Source organism: Schistocerca serialis, chromosome 7 (assembly GCF_023864345.2).
Source record: "Schistocerca serialis cubense isolate TAMUIC-IGC-003099 chromosome 7, iqSchSeri2.2, whole genome shotgun sequence".
NCBI classification, from domain to species: domain Eukaryota; kingdom Metazoa; phylum Arthropoda; class Insecta; order Orthoptera; family Acrididae; genus Schistocerca; species Schistocerca serialis.
This window is the reverse complement of record NC_064644.1, coordinates 155,033,268-155,056,022: the sequence shown is the minus strand read 5'-3', so window position 1 is coordinate 155,056,022 and position 22,755 is coordinate 155,033,268.

The following is a 22,755-nucleotide window of genomic DNA, read 5'->3' as shown; positions in this document are numbered from 1 at the left end:
GGTTGAAAGCAAGGGGAAATTACAACCGTAATTTTTCCCGAGCGCATGCTGCTTTACTGTATGGTTAAATGATAATGGCGTCCTCTTGGGTAAAATATTCCGGAGGGAAAATAGTCCCCGATTCGGAACTCCGGGTGGGGACAACTCAAGAGGACGTCGTTATCAGGAGAAAGCAAACTGGCGTTCTACAGATCGGAGCGTGGAATGTCAGATCCCTTAATCGAGGATGTAGGTTAGAAAATTTAAAAAGGGAAATGGATAGGTTAAAGTTTGATAGATTACGAATTAGTGAAGTTAGCTGGCAGGAGGAACAAGACCTTTGGTCAGGTGAATACAGGGTTATAAATACAAAATTAAATAGGGGTAATGCAGGAGTCGGTTTAATAATGAATAAAAAAATAGGAATGCAGGTAAGCTACTACAAACAGCATAGTGAACGCATTATTGTGGCCAAGATAGACATGAAGTCCACGCCAACTACAGTAGTAAAAGTTTATATGCTAACTAGCTCTGCTGATGATGAAGAACTTAAAGAAATGTATGATGAAATAAAAGAAATTATTCAGATAGTGAAGGGAGACGAAAATTTAGTAGTTATGGGTGACTGGAATTCGGTAATAGGAAAAGGAAGGGAAGGAAACGTAGTAGGTGAATATGGACTGGGGGTAAGAAATGAGAGAGGAAGCCGCCTGGTAGAATTTTGCACAGAGCATAACATAATCATGGCTAACACTTGGTTCAAGAATCGTAAAAGAAGGTTACATACAAGGAAGAAGCCTGGAGATACTGACAGGTTTCAGATAGATTATATAATGGTAAGACAGAGATTTAAGAACCATGTTTTAAATTGTAAGACATTTCCAGGGGCACATGTGGACTCTGACCACAATCTATTGGTTATGAACTGTAGATTAAAACTGAAGAAACTGCAGAAAGGTGAGAATTTAAGGAGATGGGATATGGATATACTGACTAAACCAGAGGTTGTACAATGTTTCAGGGAGAGCATAAGGGAACAATTGATAATAACGGGGGATGAAGTAGTGAAAGCAGCAGAGTTTCAAGTAGCTAATAAGACGAGGGCTAGCAGAAATCCTTGAGTGACAGAAGAAATACTGACTTTAATTGCTGAAAGAAGAAAATATAAAAATGCAATAAATAAAGCAGCCAAATGGTATACAAACGTTTCAAAAATGAGATCGACAGGAAGTGCAAAATGGCTAAACAGGCATGGCTAGAGGACAAATGTAAGGATGTGGAGGCTTATCTCACTTGGGGTAAGATAGATACAGCCAACAGGAAAATTAAAGAGGCATTTGGAGAAAAGAGAACCACTTGTATATGTATCAAGAGCTCAGATGGAAATCCAGTTCTAAGCAGAGAATGGAAAGCAGAAAGGAGGAAGGAGTATACAGAGGGTCTATACAAAGACGAGGTACCCGAGGGCAATATTATGGAACTGGAAGAGGATATAGATGAAGATGAAATGGGAGATGTGATACTACGTGAAGAGTTTGACAGAGCACTGAAAGACCTAAGTCGAAACATGGCCCCGGGAGTAGACAACATTCCATTAGAACTACTGACGGCCTTGGGAGAGCCAGTCCTGTTAAAACTCTACCATCTGGTGAGCAAAATGAATGAGACAGGCGAAATACCCTCAGACTTCAAGAAGAATATATTAATTCCAATCCCAAAGAAAGCAGGTGTTGACAGATGTGAAAATTTCCGAATTATCAGTTTAATAAGTCACGGCTGCAAAATACTAACGCGAATTCTTTACAGACGAATGGAAAAACTGGTAGAAACCGACCTCGGGGAAGATCAGTTGGGATTCCATAGAAATATTGGAACACGTGAGGCAATACTGACCCTACGAATTATCTTCGAAGCTACATTAAGACAGGGCAAACATACGTTTGTAGCATTTGTAGACTTAGAGAAAGATTTTGACCACGTTGATTGGAATACTTTCTTTCAAATTCTGACGGTGGCAGGGGTAAAATACAGCGAGCGAAACGCTATTTACAATTCGAACAGAAACCAGATGGCAGTTATAAGAGTCGAGGGACATGCAAAGCAAGCAGTGGTTGGGAAGGGAGTCAGACGGGGTTGTAGCCTCTCCCCGATGTTATTGAATCTGTATATTGAGCAAACAATAAAGGGAACAAAAGAAAAATTTGGAGTAGGTGTTAAAATCCCTATAGAAAAAATAAAAACTTTATGGTTCGCCGATGACATTGTAATTCTGTCAGAGACAGCAAAGGACTTGGAAGATCACTTGAACGGAATGGACAGTGTCTTGAAAGGAGGAATACGATTAACATCAACAAAACCAAACCTAGGATAATGGAATGTAGTCGAGTTAGCTCGGGCTATGCTTAGGGAATTAGATTAGGAAATGAGACACTTAAAATAGTAAAGGAGTTTTGCTTTTTGGGGAGGAAAATAACTGATGATGGTCGAAGTAGAGAAGATGTAAAATGTAGACTGGCAATGGCAAGGAAAGCGTTTCTGAAGAAGAGAAATTTGTTAACATCGAGTATACATTTAAGCGTCAGGATGTCGTTTCTGGAAGTATTTGTATGGCGTGTAGCCATGTATGAAAGTGAAACATGGACGATAAATAGTTTGGACAAGAAGAGAATAGAAGATTTCGGAATGTGGTGCTACAGAAGAATGCTGAAGATTAGATGGATAAATGACATAACTAAAGAGAAGGTATTGACTAGAACTGGGGAGAGGAGGAGTTTGTTGCACAACTTAAATAGAAGAATGGATCTGTTTGTAGGACATGTTCTGAGGCATCAAGGGATCACCACTTTAGTATTGGAGGACAGTGTGGAGGGTAAAAATCGTAGAGGGAGACCAAGAGATGATTACGATGATTACACTAAGCAGATTCAGAAGGATGTAGGCGGCAGTACGCCCTGGGAGATGAAGCAGCTTGCACAGGATAGAGTAGCATGGAGTGCTGCATCAAACCAGTCTCTGGTCTGAAGACCACAACAACAACAATGGCTACTGAGTCAATATTTTCACTGTCACTGAGCAAATGATTGTCTGCAAATGGCATGGCGGAAAAGCAGTTTTTAATTATTATGTAAGTCTGTTAAATCTGCAGTGGTAAAAGGTAGGACAGAAAAGTCGTTTCAACAATATTTTTCTACGCTAGGTTCATCTGATTGTTCAACATTTGCAAATGGTATTAAAGAGATATCATGTTCTGTAGTTTCTGTTTGTTTGCAAAAGTTTGAAACCTGTGTCTGCAGATTGGCTACACTCGATGAAAGTCTTGAAATTTAGGTGTTGATGTTTAGTGTTACCTCATCTAACTTTGTGGTCATTTAAACAGAACACCATAGCAGCAATTTCACTTTTGATTTCATCTTTAATAGTGACAATTCTTTATTTCATTTTTAATGTCGGCTTTTTGTCCTTAGTGGTCATATTCGTTACTATTTTTTGCAATGTTTTAGCCCTATGTAGACCTCTGAAAGTTTGTGCTGGCGTGATTGCGAGGTCGGGTCAGGGTCGAACCACTGCGTTCGCAATCTGTTCGCCACTAATGGATGGTCGCTCATAGTGGTGTACTGTGGCATTTTCGGAATGCATACTGCTTTCACTCACAGAAGCATTAATATCTCATTTATTTACGACCATTTCGACTTAGTTACCTACTTCGTCTAAAGTTGAGTACTCTAAAATTGTTTGCTGATACTTTCCGTTCCTTTGCCAAGTTTGACCACAATAATACAAAAAATGATGAATCGCAATAAAGCATCTTTTGAATAAGTGACATTAACTGACGGCGAAAATATTAACACCGCTGCTGAATAGCGACTGAACTGACTCATTTATGTCAATAACAGGACGCGCCAGAACGCGCGAGGTAAAACAAGAGCGTCCATCTTGAACCAGCTAAATTGCATCCTGTTAAGTTTGTCACTGTTACTGAACTGTATTATTTTGTATGAAAATTTGTTACTAGTTAAGCTACTAAAGTAAAGTGCTGCTGACGTGTTGAAATGAAGAAGCATAGTTTTCAGCCTAGCAGTCAGTAGTCTATAGCAAAGCGCATTAACGACTATGCTCTTACCATGTAGGCCATCATTCTGGTTCCGTATTGACTGTGGGTGTTTCTTTCCACATATTTCCTCTTTATATATTTCTAGATGTTTCAAGTTCAGGATTGTGTTTAATTTATATTGAAGGAGAACTACTTTCAGCGATCACTTGGCTATTAAAAAGACCAACAATTAGCAGAATGAAAACAACGACAATTACATGCAATTTGCGTTATTTAATAATTGTGGGGACGCGGTCGCCAGCATAAATTGGGCTTCCAATTCTGCCAACGCTAATATTTTAACATTTCACTGCCAGAACGAAGATTGTCGTCCGAGACTATTGTTGGGAGCGGCGCAAAAGTGGATGTGGACATATCGGATTTCAGTAGATATTATACGTTGGTTTGCATGGTCATCTTCCGCAGCAGCTTTCAAAATAAGATATAAATGCTTTTCTGTATTAAGCTTACTGCAATTTAATAAAAGATAATTATACCAGACACGTTTCGCTTTTAATTATAAAGCGTCTTTCGTTGTTATTCTGCAAACTGGCTACAGATGTTTGTACATTTTGCTTCTTTTAGACTGAAAATAGAGTATTGTTTATTAAGTTGGAATACAAGCTACTTACGATGTTTCTTCACATATTCTCCAAAGCACTGCTTCTTTATCAGCGGTCGACGTCGAAAGACCTCGTTTCACATTTGCACTTGGCAGTTTTTGCAGTTCTGTAGTATTTGATGTGAGGCATTTGGTTTACTTAACTTTTGTAAACTAAATCACATAGGAAAACAGAAACAAAAGAAGTGAGGTAAGCACTGGTGCGAGGAGAGAGAGGTAGTCAGTAACGAAATCAAAAACCTAATGAGACATTTGAAAGAGAACAGAGCAAACCAATGCAATACAGATTCCATAATACTGTCGAAACTTAGGTTCAAAAATGGCTCTGAGCACTATGGGACTTAACATCTGTGGTCATCAGTCCCCTAGAACTTAGAACTACTTAAACCTAACTAACCTAAGGACATCACACACATCCATGCCCGAGGCAGGATTCGAACCTGCGACCGTAGCAGTCACGCGGTTCCGGACTGAGCGCCTAGAACCGCTAGACCACCGCGGCCGGCTCGAAACTTAGGAATAAACAATAGGAACACAGCACCATCATCACAAAGGTAGATAAAAAAAAAAAAACAGAGTGGCTCTCATCGATAAAGAGCAATGTATCTATAAGACGCAAGAGTCTATCACAAGAAGTAAAATTACAAAACTAAAACCAGATCCAGCAAAAAATTCCGAACAAAGTTGAGAAATACTCCGAAAAACCTTGAACATGCAATAGAAAACAATCCAGAAAGAAAACTGCTACAAATAAATCCGAGTGCACCTTCCTTCCAATGCCAAACAAAGCTACGCAAGAAAGACTTCCCCGTCAGCGCTGCTGCGAATTACAGAATCGCTCCCACATACCCACTTGCAAGATACATATTAAAAATCTTATCAGAAACCTGCAAATTATAAGAGCATAGAACTATAAGAAACAATATACAATTGACACATTATATAAAAGAGATACAGGTTCCAGATACAGACACCCTCCTGTCATTTGACGTAGAAATAGAAATTCCAGTATACAGGTAACTGAAACAACAAACACTATGGAACAAAATCTTCACCCACACATTATTCTTCCACATGAATACATAAAAGAAACGGCCATGCTGCTACAGCTGATAGTAGAACCGAACCATTTCCAGTTCAATAATAAGTTCTTTTGCGAGGTGACGGATTACCAATGGGATCCCCAGTGTTTGGAAGCTTAGCCAACATATTTATGAACCATGTAAAACAGATTATATTTAACTAAATGGTGCCAAATATGTACAAAATCCTATACCGGATTAGATATTTGGATGACATTTTGTGCCTGATGAACCAAGCAATAAATCTGACCAGTTAAACAGAGACATAAATCATCTTCATAACAAGACACATTTCAAAATAGTGAAAGAGTGTATTATATAGTTACATGTCTTCGGAATCATCATAAAGTTCCGAAACAACCAGCACAAATTTCACATTTCCCGAAACCCGACGACAACAAACACAATTATGCATGAGAACTCACAACACAACAGTTCTAAAAAGTAGGCAGCACTTGGATACGTGCTCCACAGACCAAACACACTACCATTACAAACAGACAATAGCCAAAAAGATATGAATACCGTACCACAAATAGCCACAAACAGTGGATACCAAGAAAAATTAGTAACAGAGCAGAACAATGAAATCAAGAAACACAAAAGAACCAACACACAACTGTCACAAACATAATGACAGATTCCCACATAAATAAACACATAAAATACAAGATCAGGAGCAGCACAAAGTGAGAAAGAAACAGAAAATAAAAGATGGTACAAAATGACATACAACCACAAATACCCACACAGAATATCCAATGTTTTCAAAACGCAAGACATAAATACAGCCCACCAAATCAACAATTCAATTCAAAGTTGCTTCACAAAAACAATAGGAGGAATTGATCCATATTAGAAATCAGGAATATACCAACTGAAATGCAATACATGTAATGTAAGATACATAGGTCAAACCAGGAGGACATCTGACACCAGATAGATATCGAACATGTAAGGGCATGGAAGTGTAGCACAAATAATTCAATGTTTGCAGAACACTTGCACCAGTACCAACATAAAATTACCACCAGAGACGTTCAATTGGAAATCATAAGGATAAACAACAACAAAAAACATCTCCACGCCTTACAAGAAAGCAACCACATTCAGAAAACCATAATAGAAATGAAACAACTTATAAATGATCACACTAACCTGGCAAAACACACACTCTTTAATCTGGTTGAATACTTAATAAGAAATTAAATATATACATACAACCACAGATTCCATTTACCACTACTGCCTCCTCCCAGGATGTGTCCTATAATTACAATCCAGTCACCCCACCCCACCCCCCAAAAAAATCTTCCAAGCAATCACCTCCTCCCCCCGCCACCTCTCAATTTACTCTCTCATCCTTATCAAACATATTCACTAATTTACAATATCTCACACACACACCACACACATTCATTCTCTCTCTCCCCTCTCCCCTCTCATCTCGTTCTCTCTCTCTCTCTCTCTCTCTCTCTCTCTGTCTCTCTCTGCCTCTCTCTCTCTCTCTCTCTCTCTCTCTCTCTCTCTCACACACACACACACACACACACACACACACACACACACACACACACTCATGAATATAAAAAAAATCTAGTTTTACAGTTTAGCAACGCTCACAAACCGCACGAAAACAAACGAACAGACATAAACGCAGTAACACTGCGCAGAAGGAGAAACACACATGACTTCAGTTCAGTTTACGGAATTGAAGTGTAAATAACGCAAATACAGTGCAAGAAATACCGCAGAAAGGGAAAAACTGACAAGTGCGTACATGAAACGAAGTCTTCCGACGTCAGCCACTGGTAACATGGAAGGAAAAAGCATTGCTTTGGAGAATATATAAAGAAACATCGTACGCAACTGGCATGCCAACTTTGTAAACAAAACGCTGTTTTTAATCTAAAATAACCGTATTGTACTAACATATGTATCCAGGTTGCAGAATAGTAACGAAAGATGCTTTATAAGTAAAGCGACACTTCTTTGCTGCAGTTCTCTTTTATTAATTTGCGGCAATCTCAGGACAGAAGACAGTTAATAACTGATTGATTAGATCTAATTCGCAAATCATACTTTGGTAGTCGCTGTGTGCTGTATGATTGATTTCAAAAGACTTCTGCTCATGAAATGAATAACAATGGACATTGTAAATTAGTAATAAAATCACGAAAATGGCGAGTCGGTGTCACATCGAAGTGTTGCGTCTTCTCTGTTAGGCTACCGAGAACTGAAACGCATGAGACAACGAATAATGGAATTAAACAACAGGAGTGAGCCACTGATAACAAAACAGTACATAAGTAATTTTTATATTGTGAAATCACTATAACTACAGCTCACGATGCTTACATTATGAGGGTAGACAGCAGAATGTCAAGTGCCAAAAGCAGGGCTTCTTGTGGCTCCTCACAAAAAATCTGAAGGCTGCGCCTTCTTTTATCACTCAGATGATAAAAACATGAACATCGACTCTCTACCCAGTCCTTATATAAATGTTTTCCATAAAACAATTTGTTTTCGGCAGAGGCCCATTACAGCTTCTTTATCTCGCTCCCTCTCTGCCTCTGTCTCTCTCCTCCTCACCCCCCCCCCCCCTCCACACACACACAGTCCTATACAATACAAGCGGTACACTGACTGTGTTGTCCAATCTCATCATTTAAATGTTGATTAGTAAGTAAATTATTAATCTAGAAACTGACCGAGAATTAAGTAATGGTTTGCTTTCAGCTTGTAGAGCTCAGGAGTGCAATGAGGTAATCGCCTCAAATATCTAATCATTGATTCTAAGTATGAAAGTCTAACTCATCTACCAAAGTCAAAATATAAAATAAATAATTTCCATCTAATATCCGAGAAGGGTGCCTGATTATGTCGTAGCACCCTTAGTAACAACCGACCGCACCAACTGCAGTGTCCCACCTACATTTTAGTATCTGAAAAGAATTTCGTACTAACAGAAAATAAATATTTCCGGTGTTGTGCAATTATGAAATTAATTCAGTGAGTGCCATCTGATACATCAGAATATTCATGACGAGGAATGATCAAAATCAATTAGTCATGTGCAACAACTTGTAGGTAGTAAATACCGATGGCCCTAATTTTATGAATTATTTTATTTGACTGCCATTTGGGTGCACTGTTTTCGGGCCCCTGCATAAATGGACAAAATCAAGCTTACAATTGACAGCAAGTTTCACACGGAACTACATTTGCCATTGTTTGAAATAAATTAACTACACATACACATTAGTAAAGAATATAAGAGGGGAGATGAAAGATATGAAGATGGTAGACTAAAATCCGTGACGTACAAACATTGCTCACAGAAGTGTCATGTACCAGTTAACCATACTAATGAAAACTCTTACAATACAATGATATTAAAATAATTTTACGAAATAAACTAAATGATCTCACACTGTAGTAATTAGAAAAGCCTTTACTGAAAAAATGCAATAAATTATGTCTTACAAACAAGAGTATTACATAGAGTGGTCGTACTGTAACTAACCGTTCTGAAGACCGAGAACTTGACTGAATGCATAAATACTGAACAATAAGGAACGATGTAGTAATCATGACAATCCTAACCGCAGCACAGTAGCTGAACTGTGATGGAATGCAATAACTGTTAAAAAGACTATAGAACCATAAATAAACCCTGCATTTAGTTCAAAGTAAGGACCTAAGACCGGAAAAGTAATTTTTGTTTTTCTTGTAGTATCTAACTGTGATCCGCATCTCCCATTACACGTGCGTCATATCGAAAAAAAGAAAAAATAGGTATACAAGGTAAGAAAATATAAAACCAGAAGCGATCAATTAAGTAAATTTCCAAGTTGTATATGTTGGAGTAGAAGCATACAGAAAGTGAAATCGAGTGAAGTCAACCCTTACAGCAGCCATCACTATGTAATGTGCGAATTCCTGTTGTAAAAAGGCTTATCATTGGTAATAAATTGTAATAGAACAGAATAAAATAGTTTAACAAGGAAACTGATATGTTAAAATAATCAAAACAGATCGTGAACAAAATAACAGATTTGCTGTCTATATTAAGCTTGATTTTGTCGATTTATACCGATTCCTGAAGATTGTGCCAATGAGGCACCGAAACTAGTGGACAGATAAATAATTCATAAAATTACGGCAATCTGTATTTACTGTCTTCAAGTCTTCGACCAGCCGCAATCCCATTCCAGTTAGACAAGATGGAACTTCTGGAAAGTAAAAGCAACGTGGGGTGATATATGCATGGAACGGTATTACAAATAAGAGAGAAATAAACGACTGTTTTCAGAGAGAAATAATTGAGAAAGCAGTTAGTTAATGTATAGATATATTGTTACTAAAACGGTGGAATTCATTCACAAACCCACATTGGTCCTGAAGTAAGTAATACATGGGTAAAATTCGAAATTAGCAGTCGGAATACTAAACTGTCAGTACACAACATTCAGCAGTGTTACTTATAATCCGTCTTGATTGCAAAGTATTTATTCGCATGTCCGGTTTCGGTTCCTCTAGAACCATCTTTAGATCCTCATGTTAGGTTACAGGAGTAATCCGTCCACACTCAGCAACCTTCACATGCTGCGTTACAGTCAGCTGAACAATAACTCTTTTACAACTGAGGAGAGGGTGATAACTTTTAATGTACTGCACGACGGATGGAAAAGACGGTATTCGCCGCTATAAGGGGCTTCCATTTGGTTAAAGTTGAACAACTTAGTAACAGCTCAAGACACACCAAATAACTAGTTTCCACAACACTACCATAACCCCACGAACGTATTGCTGACATACGAAGTCACCTTTTAGTATTTTGTTTACCAACTACCGCTCACATGGTTGCAGATTACATGATGTTCGCTAAGTAAAAAACGGCAACAGAAAAAAAAGTGCACAGGAAATATGTCGCAAACAGCGACAATAATTGCTTAAAATATGCTCTAACATAAAATAAATAAGGTAGTATGAAAGTATCCATAGTCAACTATATTAAAAAAACGAATAATAAAAAAATGTAATAATGTGCTTTGTGTATGTTTAACCATGCTTTTTTCTGCATGTTTTAGATTTAAAAAAAACACTGATGATGGTGATATTTGTCGCCGAAACTAGTTTGGAAAATAAAGAAATAAACGAATAACAAGGACTTTTGCTGCAAGGTGGACTCAATTTCTGATATTACTGTTTTTCTATACAATCACGGGCCTAATGGAAGAGTTCCAAGATGAAATAATTGTTAACGTATGAGTGTGCATTTCGCCACGTGGAAGACCCAAACCTGTAAACAGTGTAGCAGGCAGTTCCGAAATAATGCTACCAGTTCACCTAAGCATAACCACGGGAAGCAACTGAAACTATGTCATCCTGTATCTGCGTTATGGTAGCATGTTCTAACAGGCCCAGATCGACTATAGACCAAGCTAGTCTTCCCTCCAGACCAGATTTCTCCCCAGCATTCACAAGCATCATGAAAGACAGAACTTGAAAGGCGGAAGCCTGTTCAGATAAGGTACAAATAGCGGCTCCCAAACCACGAAAGCTTTCTACTCTCTAATAGACAAACCTGGATTCCGTAAATGCGATAGTGTCTCAGTGGTCACTCAAAGAGGTTGCTCAAACCACTTATTCTTAACAGTGGAAGCTGAGTACAGTAGAGTTAAGTAAAGTACTGAAAGGATAACTGTCGTCATCTGCTAAAAGTAAATTAGGTAGATAGGGGTTAAAATGTCGAATCGACAGGAATCTTTCACACTCTCCGGCGACGCCTATCCTTACTACTTCCGCGTATTTTCTAATGTGATTCGCCCAACTTCCATTAGGATGTTACCTTTATCTTTACTTATCTGTTGTAATTCAACAAAGAACCTCGTTTGTCCATCTACTCTATGTTCATCAGGCTACATGTTGCACATTTCTGTTGCTATTTTCATCATTTGAAATGTGATGGAAAAAAAGACGATTATTTCATGAAGGATAATGCAAGAGCACACTACGTCTATGAGAGTAATAAGATATGTTTCTTGTGTTAAGGTAGTTTCTGTTGTACAGTAGACCAAAAGAACACCTGAATTTCGTAAAGAAATTTCTGAGAACTCGTTACATGGTGTCATGGGGTGTACCTATAATTCCCTTATGTTGTAATTATGGTAACAGTTACAACAAGCATCGATATCGTGATACTCCTATTTATGCAGATATCAAATGTAATTTGCAGTCAATTAATTATTTATGAAGCTTTGTCCTTTCTTTTGTCTCAAAGCCCGTTAGTAAAATTAACTTTTGTACCTTCTGAGCTCTGTTTTTATGTATTAGACTCTTCCGAAGTGACTTTATTCCTTAGCGAAACAATACTTTTAAGTCTGTCACAACATATTGATTACACTATAGTATTGAAATTATTAAAGTTCGTAAACATTGCCTTCTCTGTGTTACTCCACATGCTCATATCAGAACCATACTTTAAAATAAACGGTAGTAAGACTGTCACTATTGCTGTCCGTATACGTCTCATGTGGAATTCTAAGCGCTGATCAGCAACAACTGTAGGTTATCTTACACTTCTCTTTGAGGTGGCCCGGATTCCATGTATGACGGTCAAACCTTGGGCGCACTTGTTACAGCGCGGAAAGGGTGCCATGCGACCACTTTCGGTCAGGTACTAAACCTCACTTATTTTCATGTTATTACCAATACATTATTATGTTATCACCAAAGTAAGCCTTTTAGTTTTATTATTATTTTAGTAAAATACAGATTACACCCACATCACACTTTATAGGCGTTATCATATTGTTGATCATGAATAAATGCGAAATTATCTCACATAACGTATCTATATTTCGCAAGTCACCTCACTTTGTGAGACAGTAGTTCGTGTACCACCATCGTCGACATTAAACTTTAGTCAGTTCCGCTGGAAAATTAAGCGAAGAAAAGTTACTGGTCTGTAATCGCCAATAAGAGACCGAGATTCTCTGATTTACCGTTATTGTCATTTCCTGAGTCATAATTGGAAGCCAGTAATTTACTGCTTCAGTCATCTTTGAACTTTACCTTTTGGAATTCAAACAGTCTCTCTCCCAGCGTTGCGCATCTTTCTTGGATGATTACTTTAGTGGCGTTCTCGCTGCTATTAAATAAACCATTTACTTAAAATGCTGCTCCCTTTTGAATTATTTCTAAATCCTCTATCAGACCCTCTTATTCGAGGGCAGGTGATGTGTGTGTGTGTGTGTGTGTGTGTGTGTGTGTGTGTGTGTGTGTGTGTGTGTGGGAGGGGTGGGGGTGAGCAGGAGAGGCGTAAAAATCAAATATCGATTAAATAAGTATGTAATCTTCTATTGCTATGATGTGTGAAATTCCTCAGCAATGCCCTAATGAATCTTAATCAGGCATCTCCACTTCCCATAGCTGGTTTTAGATGACCGTTCCACTTGAAATCGATTAATATACAGAATGCAGGTAATTCACAGCTTTGTTTACGATGAATAATAATCGTGTTTTAAAGAATCTCTTTCACCTGATTCAAAGAGCCCTGTTTTTTTTTATTTTACATTAATTTGTATTAAGGGGTACGTGCTAGCGACACTGTCAACAGTAAAGGTCAGAAAGCAAGATTTGTACATACGACAGAGTTCGCGATTTTATTATTTTCTTTAATTGTCCTGCTGCTGAATCTGAATTTTGGTGCTGTTTTAAAGCGTAAGTACTTTAATTATACCTATCAAAATTTGTGTTTCCTAGGCACCACTTGATAAAGGCCATGCCTACACTTGTTCAGGGAAATAAATAGTGAAGCTGCGCACCTATAATTTAATCACGTTGTTCCTACAATTCTGTTTTAATTTTGTAACTTCTTGAGAATAATCCTTTCCTCTGCCTTGCTACTTTTGAAGCACTCTTTCAACTTCCCCAGCTATTTAATGCATGTAGATAAAGTAGCGATGTGCGTTAATTCATAACTGAAGTGTAAACGGTACTTCTTAATAAAAATGTGTCATGATTTGCCGGATTACATTTATCTTCCCAAAAACTCTTATACCGGACACATTCTTAGATTGTCAAAAAGCATTTGCTTATATGTCATGGCAGCCATCAACCTCAAAAACTGGTCGATCATTAATATTCAGAAACTTTGTATGTGACAGTTTTGAATTGTAAATATGATACGTCAGAATTATGGATCCTTGCAACAGTCGATTTCCCAGTTCCACTGACTCGTCTTCTCTCTTAACCATGATTTTTTTGTGAGGTAATGATACATGCAAGGCTAGATGGGTAGCAAGAAATTAACGGCTAGCGAGACCTTCGCTTCTTGGGCTATGAGGTCATACTTCTACGTGCAAAATGTCACTGAAACCAAACAACGTTCCGGCTTCGAGTGGTCCGCCAGGGTGAAGAACGCTAAAATTAGAAGGAATTCGCATGATTTGCAGATGCAGATACTGTATCATAGCCTCATACAGAGAAGATGCCATACATGAAGGCTAATTACCATGAGGCACAACAGCCTTTAAAAATCTAGGCGTTGTACAAAAACGATCGTATCAAGAGAGGTGCACCATAGTAATTTCCTCTTCCACAAATATATTTCATTTATTCCATTCACTTCATTCGCATTCTGTGGGAAATATTCACGCCTTTCTATCAGTTTCCATTTTACATCAAGTGAAATGTACTAATTTTGGCGTATTTTAGAGACAGTTCACGAAATATACCTACTTCATGTTCGTTATTTCAGGTGTCCTCTAACTTCACCAACAGTATTAAACGGTGTCCTATATCAGGCAACATAAATTGTTACACTAGGTTTCTGAGCCACATATAAACTATGAGGAAGTTTAATTCGAATAATTTCTTCTTATGAACGCACTCCTGTTATTAAATAATTCAGGTAATGGTGTCGAATTGATTTTTTAATGGTTAGACGGGTGTTCACATTTAAAGTTCCATATACCTTAAACTGGTGCTGTTATGAAAGTTCCTTAGAATGGTGGTCCTCTACAGAAAAATATGGATTTACGATAAAGAACTATTTTACTCTAATTCACAGTAACAATGATATAAAACATCTTCCTGTGATAGGAAGTTAATCAGTTTTGTGTTAATTACAGAGAAAAGATTTTCGTATTTTTATTGCTTTGTGGTTGCTTTTTCGGAAGTGCATATTTCGCTGAAAGGTAAGAAAGATTTAAGCGCTTCCTGAACTTTGAAAGCACAGATAGTGTAGGGCATCTCACACAAGCACACGCACCTATTTATTTGGCCCACACAGATGCTTACATAGAAGTATTACGACTTACAGTGTGAACAGCTACCTCATGATAAACATGTTGGTACGAAACCGGTAACGGCGCTATTTGTTGTAAATAAATAATATTACTAACAAGTAATATTATCAATAAATAATTTATTAACAGTGCCGGAGAGCTGGTTTTAGTTTATTTTACCAATTAACTTGAATTTTCACTCAGCAACGTAATCACGTAAATAAATAACGTTACTGGCAGTGTCTGGTTGCTGTTTTAACTTTAATGTATCCATTAACGTGTATTTTCACACACCGGCGGTCTCATCACGTCAATTTTACTATGCTCTAACATATACGATCAGTAGTAAATAGCTACAAAGTTGGCAGTAACCTTTAAGTACATAATGTAATGTGGTTACTATAAGGTTACTCGTCACAAGAAAAAATAAACTGACTGCATGACAGTATACAGCAAGAGAACTGAGGGCACCGCCTCTTTTTGTTTTGTCACTCCACATGCGGTCCACGAAAAATCATAGGTTATACTCTGGATGGAAGCCGTTCTCGTCCGCTACGTAGGAGATTTTGTACTCTCTGCCGTTTTCGTCCTTCCACGTGATGATTCCGCGCATCTGGATCGCCTCGTCTTTGGTACCTGGATTTTTCAGGACTGACTCCTCTTGGCGCACCAACCCGTCACTAGTCTTGAAACTGCGGAAAAAACAGACAGTTCATAGTTGGGAATGTCACATGTAATCAACGAAAGTTCAAATGTACAAACTACTCCAGCAAAAACATTTGATCGTTAGTGACGCTGTCATGTTATAACTTTTCTGGGGTTTTTTCGCTATCAGAAATTCCGTCATACTTTCGGAGACAGGCCAATTTCTAGCACATTCAGTTAAAATAGCTTGGTTTGTAAAAATGCTATAGTGAGACGCTAACTTATATACAAAGCTGAATCTCGTTGTTTTTCGTTGTGTTGCGCAGTTCCACAAACAACGAGATAAAGTGTTCTGGACTCTGTACCACAACAGTAGCTAAAATCATTTGACTTTACTTTCTCATCAACTCCAAATTTTCATTGTTTTTTTAATTGAGTAATCTTTATCATTATTTTATTTAATCTTTATGTTAATACACGTGATGGTGTGAAAAACATGTTCGTAGCGTGTTTCGACGTTAACACGTCCTTTCGCCTATTTTAGCTTTAAAATCTTCAAATGTACCAATTTCTTTAAGGTAACATAAAATTATTTTATTTTCAAAAGACTATAATTCCTTACAAGAATCGAAGGTAGGAGGTCTGAGTGCAATATTTGAATAAAAAAAGTCTGCATTTCACAGAATCATGGACAACTCTCTAAGAGAGATATTCGTAGCTAGAACTGACCACAGATCAAGAAACCGCAGGCCCAAGAGCAGAGTTAAGCTGCCTAGCCATTGTTGTCAAGGACCTCACCTCTCTCGTTGCTTGTACGAGGTGTGGCTAGAAAAAAACCGGACTAGTACTGGTGAAACAATAAAACGAATGCAATAAGGCTGTAAGTCGCGTGGCCTATCACGTGACTCTCGCTCCGCCTACTGCTCGAGTTTCATCTGCCTCCTGCACGCAGTCTGCCCGTGGCGTCTGTTTTAAGTAGTTGACGTTTTGTCTGTGCGTCGGGAAATGTTGAGTGTACAGAAAGAACAGCGTGTTAACATCAAATTTTGTTTCAAACTAGGAAAATCTGCAAGTGAAACGTTTGTAATGTTACAACAAGTGTACGGCGATGATTGTTTATCGCGAACACAAGTGTTTGAGTGGTTTAAACGATTTAAATATGGCCGCGAAGACACCAGTGATGGCACTCGCACTGGCAGACCATTGTCAGCAAAAACTGATGCAAACATTGAAAAAATCGGTAAACTTGTTCGACAAGATCGCCGTTTAACAATCAGAGCAGTGTCTGAGTTAACAGGAGTTGACAAGGAAAGTGTTAGGCAGATTCTTCATGAAAGTTTCAACATGAACAAAGTGTGTTCAAAAATGGTTCCAAAGTGTCTCACAATTGAACAGAAGGAACGCCGAAGAATGATTTGTTCTGACATCCTGGAAAACATTGAAAGTGATCCCACCTTCTTACAAAATGTTATTACTTGCGATGAATCGTGGTTTTTTACTTACGATCCCGAAACTAAACGCCAATCGATGCATTGGGAAACTCCTGGTTCTCCACGACAAAAAAAAGCACGAATGTCAAAATCGAAATTCAAGGCAATGATGACTGTTTTTTTTTTTTTTTGACATCAAAGGGATTGTGCACATTGATAGGGTACCAGAGGGACAAACAGTGAATCAGCATTACTACATTAGCGTCCTGGCTACCCTACGTGAGCGAGTACGGAGAAAACGGAACGATTTGTGGAGAAAAAAGTCATGGATCCTTCACCAAGACAATGCCCCAGCTCACAGTGCGTTGTCAGTAAAGACGTTTTTGGTAAAACACAACATTCCCATCTTAGATCATCCACCCTACTCACCTGATTTGGCCCCCTGTGACTTTTTTCTTTTCCCTAAAGTCAAGTCAGCTTTGAAAGGAACTAGATTTGAGACTGTTGAAGCAGTAAAAGAAAAAGCGACGGAAGTAATGTATGGACTTACCGAAAATGATCTGCAGCATTGCTATGAACAGTGGAAAATTCGTATGGAGCGGTGTAGAGACCGAGGAGGGGAGTACATTGAAGGAGATAACATGAAATTGTAAATAATTGTAAATAAATGTTTTTTCCAGCATCAGTCCGGTTTTTTTCTAGCCGCACCTCGTATACGGACTCTCGTTGCAGGAAAGCGAGGCAATTGTCTAATTTTTTTATCCAGTCGCCAATCTAAACTGGTACTTAGGAGTACGGATGGATATATGAAATGTAACAGGTTCATGGTGCCAAATCGATTCTAGTTTCAGTGCACGAATAGTTCAACAGAAGCAAATGCCTACAACAGCTGCTTCAGATTCTAATCGGATACGAGTGTGGGTGCCAGAGTTTCTGCACTATATGATGGAAAAATTTTATTCTGCCAAGCGCGGAAGAAAGAGATTTGTTGTTATTCTCTATTTTCTTAGTGTGTCTTGTCATTTCGGAATTGCGGATTTCTTATCACATCAGTAGACACGAGAGACATTCTGGAGCGGATTATTTTATAAATATTGTTTCATATTATACTGAGAGACCCCAGGACTCAGGTGTCCATTTTTATTATAATTTTTAAGTTGCTGAGTTCAGTTTGATAAGAAGGGAAAGTAAGCAATGTGAAAATATCATATCAAGTTTTAATTTTTTTAAAGTTTTGAGATGTAACAAAAACCTATTCAACGAAATGACAGTTGGAAAAATAAAATTAATAAAGTATTTTTATGTGTCTCCTAATTTTTTGTTTTGCTAAAATTGAGTGTCGATGTCCCCTAAGAACACCAAATACTTTTTATACTCACTTCTGCACAGCAGCTTGTATTTTCCGTTTTATTAATTTTCGAGTGATTAAAAGTCCCACTTACATCTGTATGCAGATGGATCCTTACATAAGGCAAATGTTTTACGAAAATCAAAACTGAAGCAAATGCTTTTAATAAAGACATCTGATGAATCATCCAAAAAGAACCAGTTCTGCAGTGACCTGTGTCTTGTTGTTGTAGCAGCAAATTTCCCTTTTCGAATACTTTCTCGAGAAGTGCTGCCATCAGTCTGTTTCTGCAGAGTCAACATTGTGTAAAAATTATGTGGACTCGACTTGCACTGCACAGAATCCGAGACGATTCGGGGAGTCTTACTTACGGATCGCTGTTGACAAAACTATTGAAAATCTGGACAAGTACATTGAAAGACTGATCGTTAGCAATTTGGACACAGATGCACAATCCAGGGCTTATTTGATTTGTTCAGGACATCTTCAAAAGGCTAATAAACAAACAACAGTCCACTTAGTCAACAATGGACTCAAGGGGCTATATCGAAATGGCGTGGATGAAAATAACGTGCGTCTGTTCTACACTGACGTCGCGACGTCTACGGTTGCAGCGCTTAAATTCTGCACCTTCTGATGCTACATGTAACTTGTGTAGCACATGGTATCAACTCTTTATAAGAGTAAGTTAGGCTAGAATTTCCTAAGGTAAGTAAATTTATCTCCTCAGAATGAATTTTTGTAACGTCACCACCAAGGATCAGGTATTCAAAGAACATCTTTCATATGTTCCCTTGCCACCTGAACCCGTCGTTACAGACTTGGGCACTTGGTTAGCAGCAGTGGTATTCTGCAGTAAGCATCTCCCAACAGTGAAGAAGGTAACTGAATATCTTAAGTGGGATGCCACCTCTGTAACTTCAGCAAAGAGCAATCAATCCTGCGGTACTTGACTTACGTTGAGCCAACTACACATTAATAGCAAGAATCATTCGAATTAAAATGGCCAGAGAGACCAATATACGACAACATTTCTTGACACAGGAGAACGTTAAGAAGAAAAGTAATGAAGAATTCCCATATAACATGTGACGAAAGAAAAGTACCGGTACGTCTATGTCACATCCGTCCACGTACATCGTTCCTTTTCGGCATACAAATTAATACTGACTGACAAGTGCCATAGGTTTTCTCCGGAAAACCGAGAAAATGTTTCAGCTGCTGACTGTAAAGCCAACTATGGTCCGAATATTCGAAACTATTGCTTCATCCGTCATTGATTAAATTACATGGTAACGTATTTCAGCACATCGGTATGTGTTTTATACTGGATTTTTAACTTGAAATAAAAAGGTTTAGGATTGGTTTGAAAACTGAAGCAGTGTAATGTTTTATATGTTGTGCAACTGTGCGTGTTTTCATTCTCCTTACTTTTAATGAATATTAATGTGCTAATATATCAACATTGTATTTTACATTTTGTTTAGTTTTTCTGTACAATACCTTTTTAGCGCCTATTCTGTGTTTTATATAGCCTAAATGACGTGCTGAAAGAGCATATTTTAGGCACCTAAACTGCACTTTTTACGAGCAAGCAATCTGCTGCCGAGTCATAATCTTTCGGTTTAAACATAACTTAGGCTGTGAGAAGCGACGTAAACTTTAGTTTTAGAGTTGTTTACGTCTAACTGCATACCAGTTCGTAGGCTTTGTTTGAGTTTGCGCCCAACATGTTTGATGACACGCTATGGCCATCGCTCCCGGACGATTGACAGAGACGTCCATCCCATCATCGGGACAGATGGCCATCCCATAAACGTGTTATATAATGAAATTTGATTTAATCGTTATTTTTTGTACAGATGCCAAGTAAGTACAATCTTTTAGGAGATCATTGGAAAACGAAGATCTTAAAATGGCATTAGTAAAGTAAACAAAAACGGTTATTCTGAGAGAAAAGCTTCCAAGGATATTAATATTTCCAAGAAAACTCTTGATAGAAAATTAAAGACATGCTGTGATTCCAAAATTCCAATTCGTCTTAGTTCTTGTTTGGCTTCAGCTAACGGTCTACGACTTGTCCACCACGTAAAAAACACTGCAAGCCTATGGTTTATCCTTAGCGAGGGACTGTGTACGAAGTGTAGATTATTTATTTTGCTGTGCAGCTTGGCCTAAAACATAAATGGATTAACGGCAAGGGGAAAACACGTGACTATTGGTCACATTATTTCGACATTTAGATCTAAGTGGGCGAAAATCTGAAGGCCTATCGTTCGCCAGAGTCAAGAATGAATCGTCATGAAGTCAAGGAATATTTCAATTTACTTGCAACCCTAATAGTTGAAAATCGTTTGCTCAATGAACTGGGAAGTATATTTATCATGGATGAGTCAGACCTTCAGTTAAAGAACCAACCAGTCGCTGTTGTAGCAGAAAAGCGTGCAAAATTATTTCCTGTTGTTACTTCGTCAGACAAAGGAGATACTATTACAGATTTGCAAGTATTTGGGCAAATTATAACTGAAGCGACAGTGCAGTTTATTTTATAGAATGCTACCAATTTAATCACAACACCTAATGTTATATCACAGTAATTTTTCATGACAGCTTGATATTTCTTCTACGACTAGCTCCCTGAACGTGGAACGCACACTGACGTTCGTAACGTACGACATCGTTAAGCGCATGAATCACGGCGATAAGTCGTGCACTAAGGGGCACTCTGACAACACTTTTACACTTGACGAAGGGTGCTAATAGAAGTTACACCTTATAAATGGCCATGAGGCTGTAATAGTGCTTGTTGTTTTAAGGCAAGGGAGCGAGATGGCCATATCCTTCACGTGATATGTGTACTCGTCGTACATGTTCGTATATGGTGCTATTCCGTTGTGCCCTTGCAGTATTAGCCATTGAGCGAAACCCACGGCTAACGCGCACCATCGCGGTGAGGAATCCCTATAAATTTCAGACATCATAGCGACCATTTCCTAGCGAAAATGTGCCCAGTGCACGTTACGATTCTGGATCTTCCTCATTAAGTCGTTGCATAAACAGTTACGTGTCCGTACCATATCACAGCGCTAGGCGGCTTGGTTATTCATGAAATTTAAAGCAACGGTGAGTTTGGTTACGTGAGAGAGGAACTACCACATGAATGACGTACGTAGATTAACGAAGATTGTATTTATTTTGCACTGTTACTGGTCCAGCAGTCCGTGAAGTTCTCTGGCGGAACCTCGGGTTCTTGAAAAATAATCGCTAGTTAAATTTCTAAAGAGACGCGACTATGATATTTGATTCGTTAGTGTTACAATAGTTATCGTTAGCTCCACAATGAATTATAATACTAGACCTGACACTGGGTGGAAGAATTGTTAGGACCATGACACAGCAACGACTGTCCAACTCCAGTGGTCATGTCACAGTCTGAAATGTAATCCAGCTTAGGATCTAGGAGATGGTTGTTCTCCTTGTTTAAATCGCTTTTATTCGACATTACTGAAAGGCTACATTAAAGTGAGGTGTTACTGTGTCATGAAAAATTTATTAACAGAGATTTTTACTTTTGACAGTTACTGCCTTTTCTTAATAATTAATACTCACTGACATCATTTCGCCTATTTATTCAGCCAATTCCTCCAGCACTACGGCCAACGCTCGTTCTCACTCCTTCAACTATGCTCCTCCATACCCCCCTCTCCAATTCCAACCACCTCTCACCTAAGGCTACAGAGTAACCGCTTAATTATCTGTTGTGGTTTAGCATACGAACGAGAAATGAGAAAGTGAAATGAGGAAGTACTGTTAAATAGCCGACCTATTCACGTTTTACAATGACATGTTTACTGCTGTTCAGCTGTCTCCTTCGAAGCTGTAAACGCTTATAACGAATGCAATAAAGTAAAGAAAACGTTTTATTTTTATAACAGAGATGCCACAATCGCAGTTCCCTAAGTACCTAAGGAAAATTGTTTTCAGTTGCGGGCAACCGCAACCATATGTCCACACTTTAATAAGAAGGCAAGAATATCAATCTGGCCTAAATACCTTTTTTATTAAAACTACGATCTAATTCACACCAATTTAGTCGTGAGCACGCACCGAAATTTCTCTGAAACCGGTCGTGGTTTTAATAAAAATCTTTCTACAGACAGGGCGGTGTTTCGTTCCTTCAAATGGTTCAAATGGCTCTGAGCACTATGGGACTTAACTGCTGAGGTCATCAGTCCCCTAGAACGTAGAACTACTTACACCTAA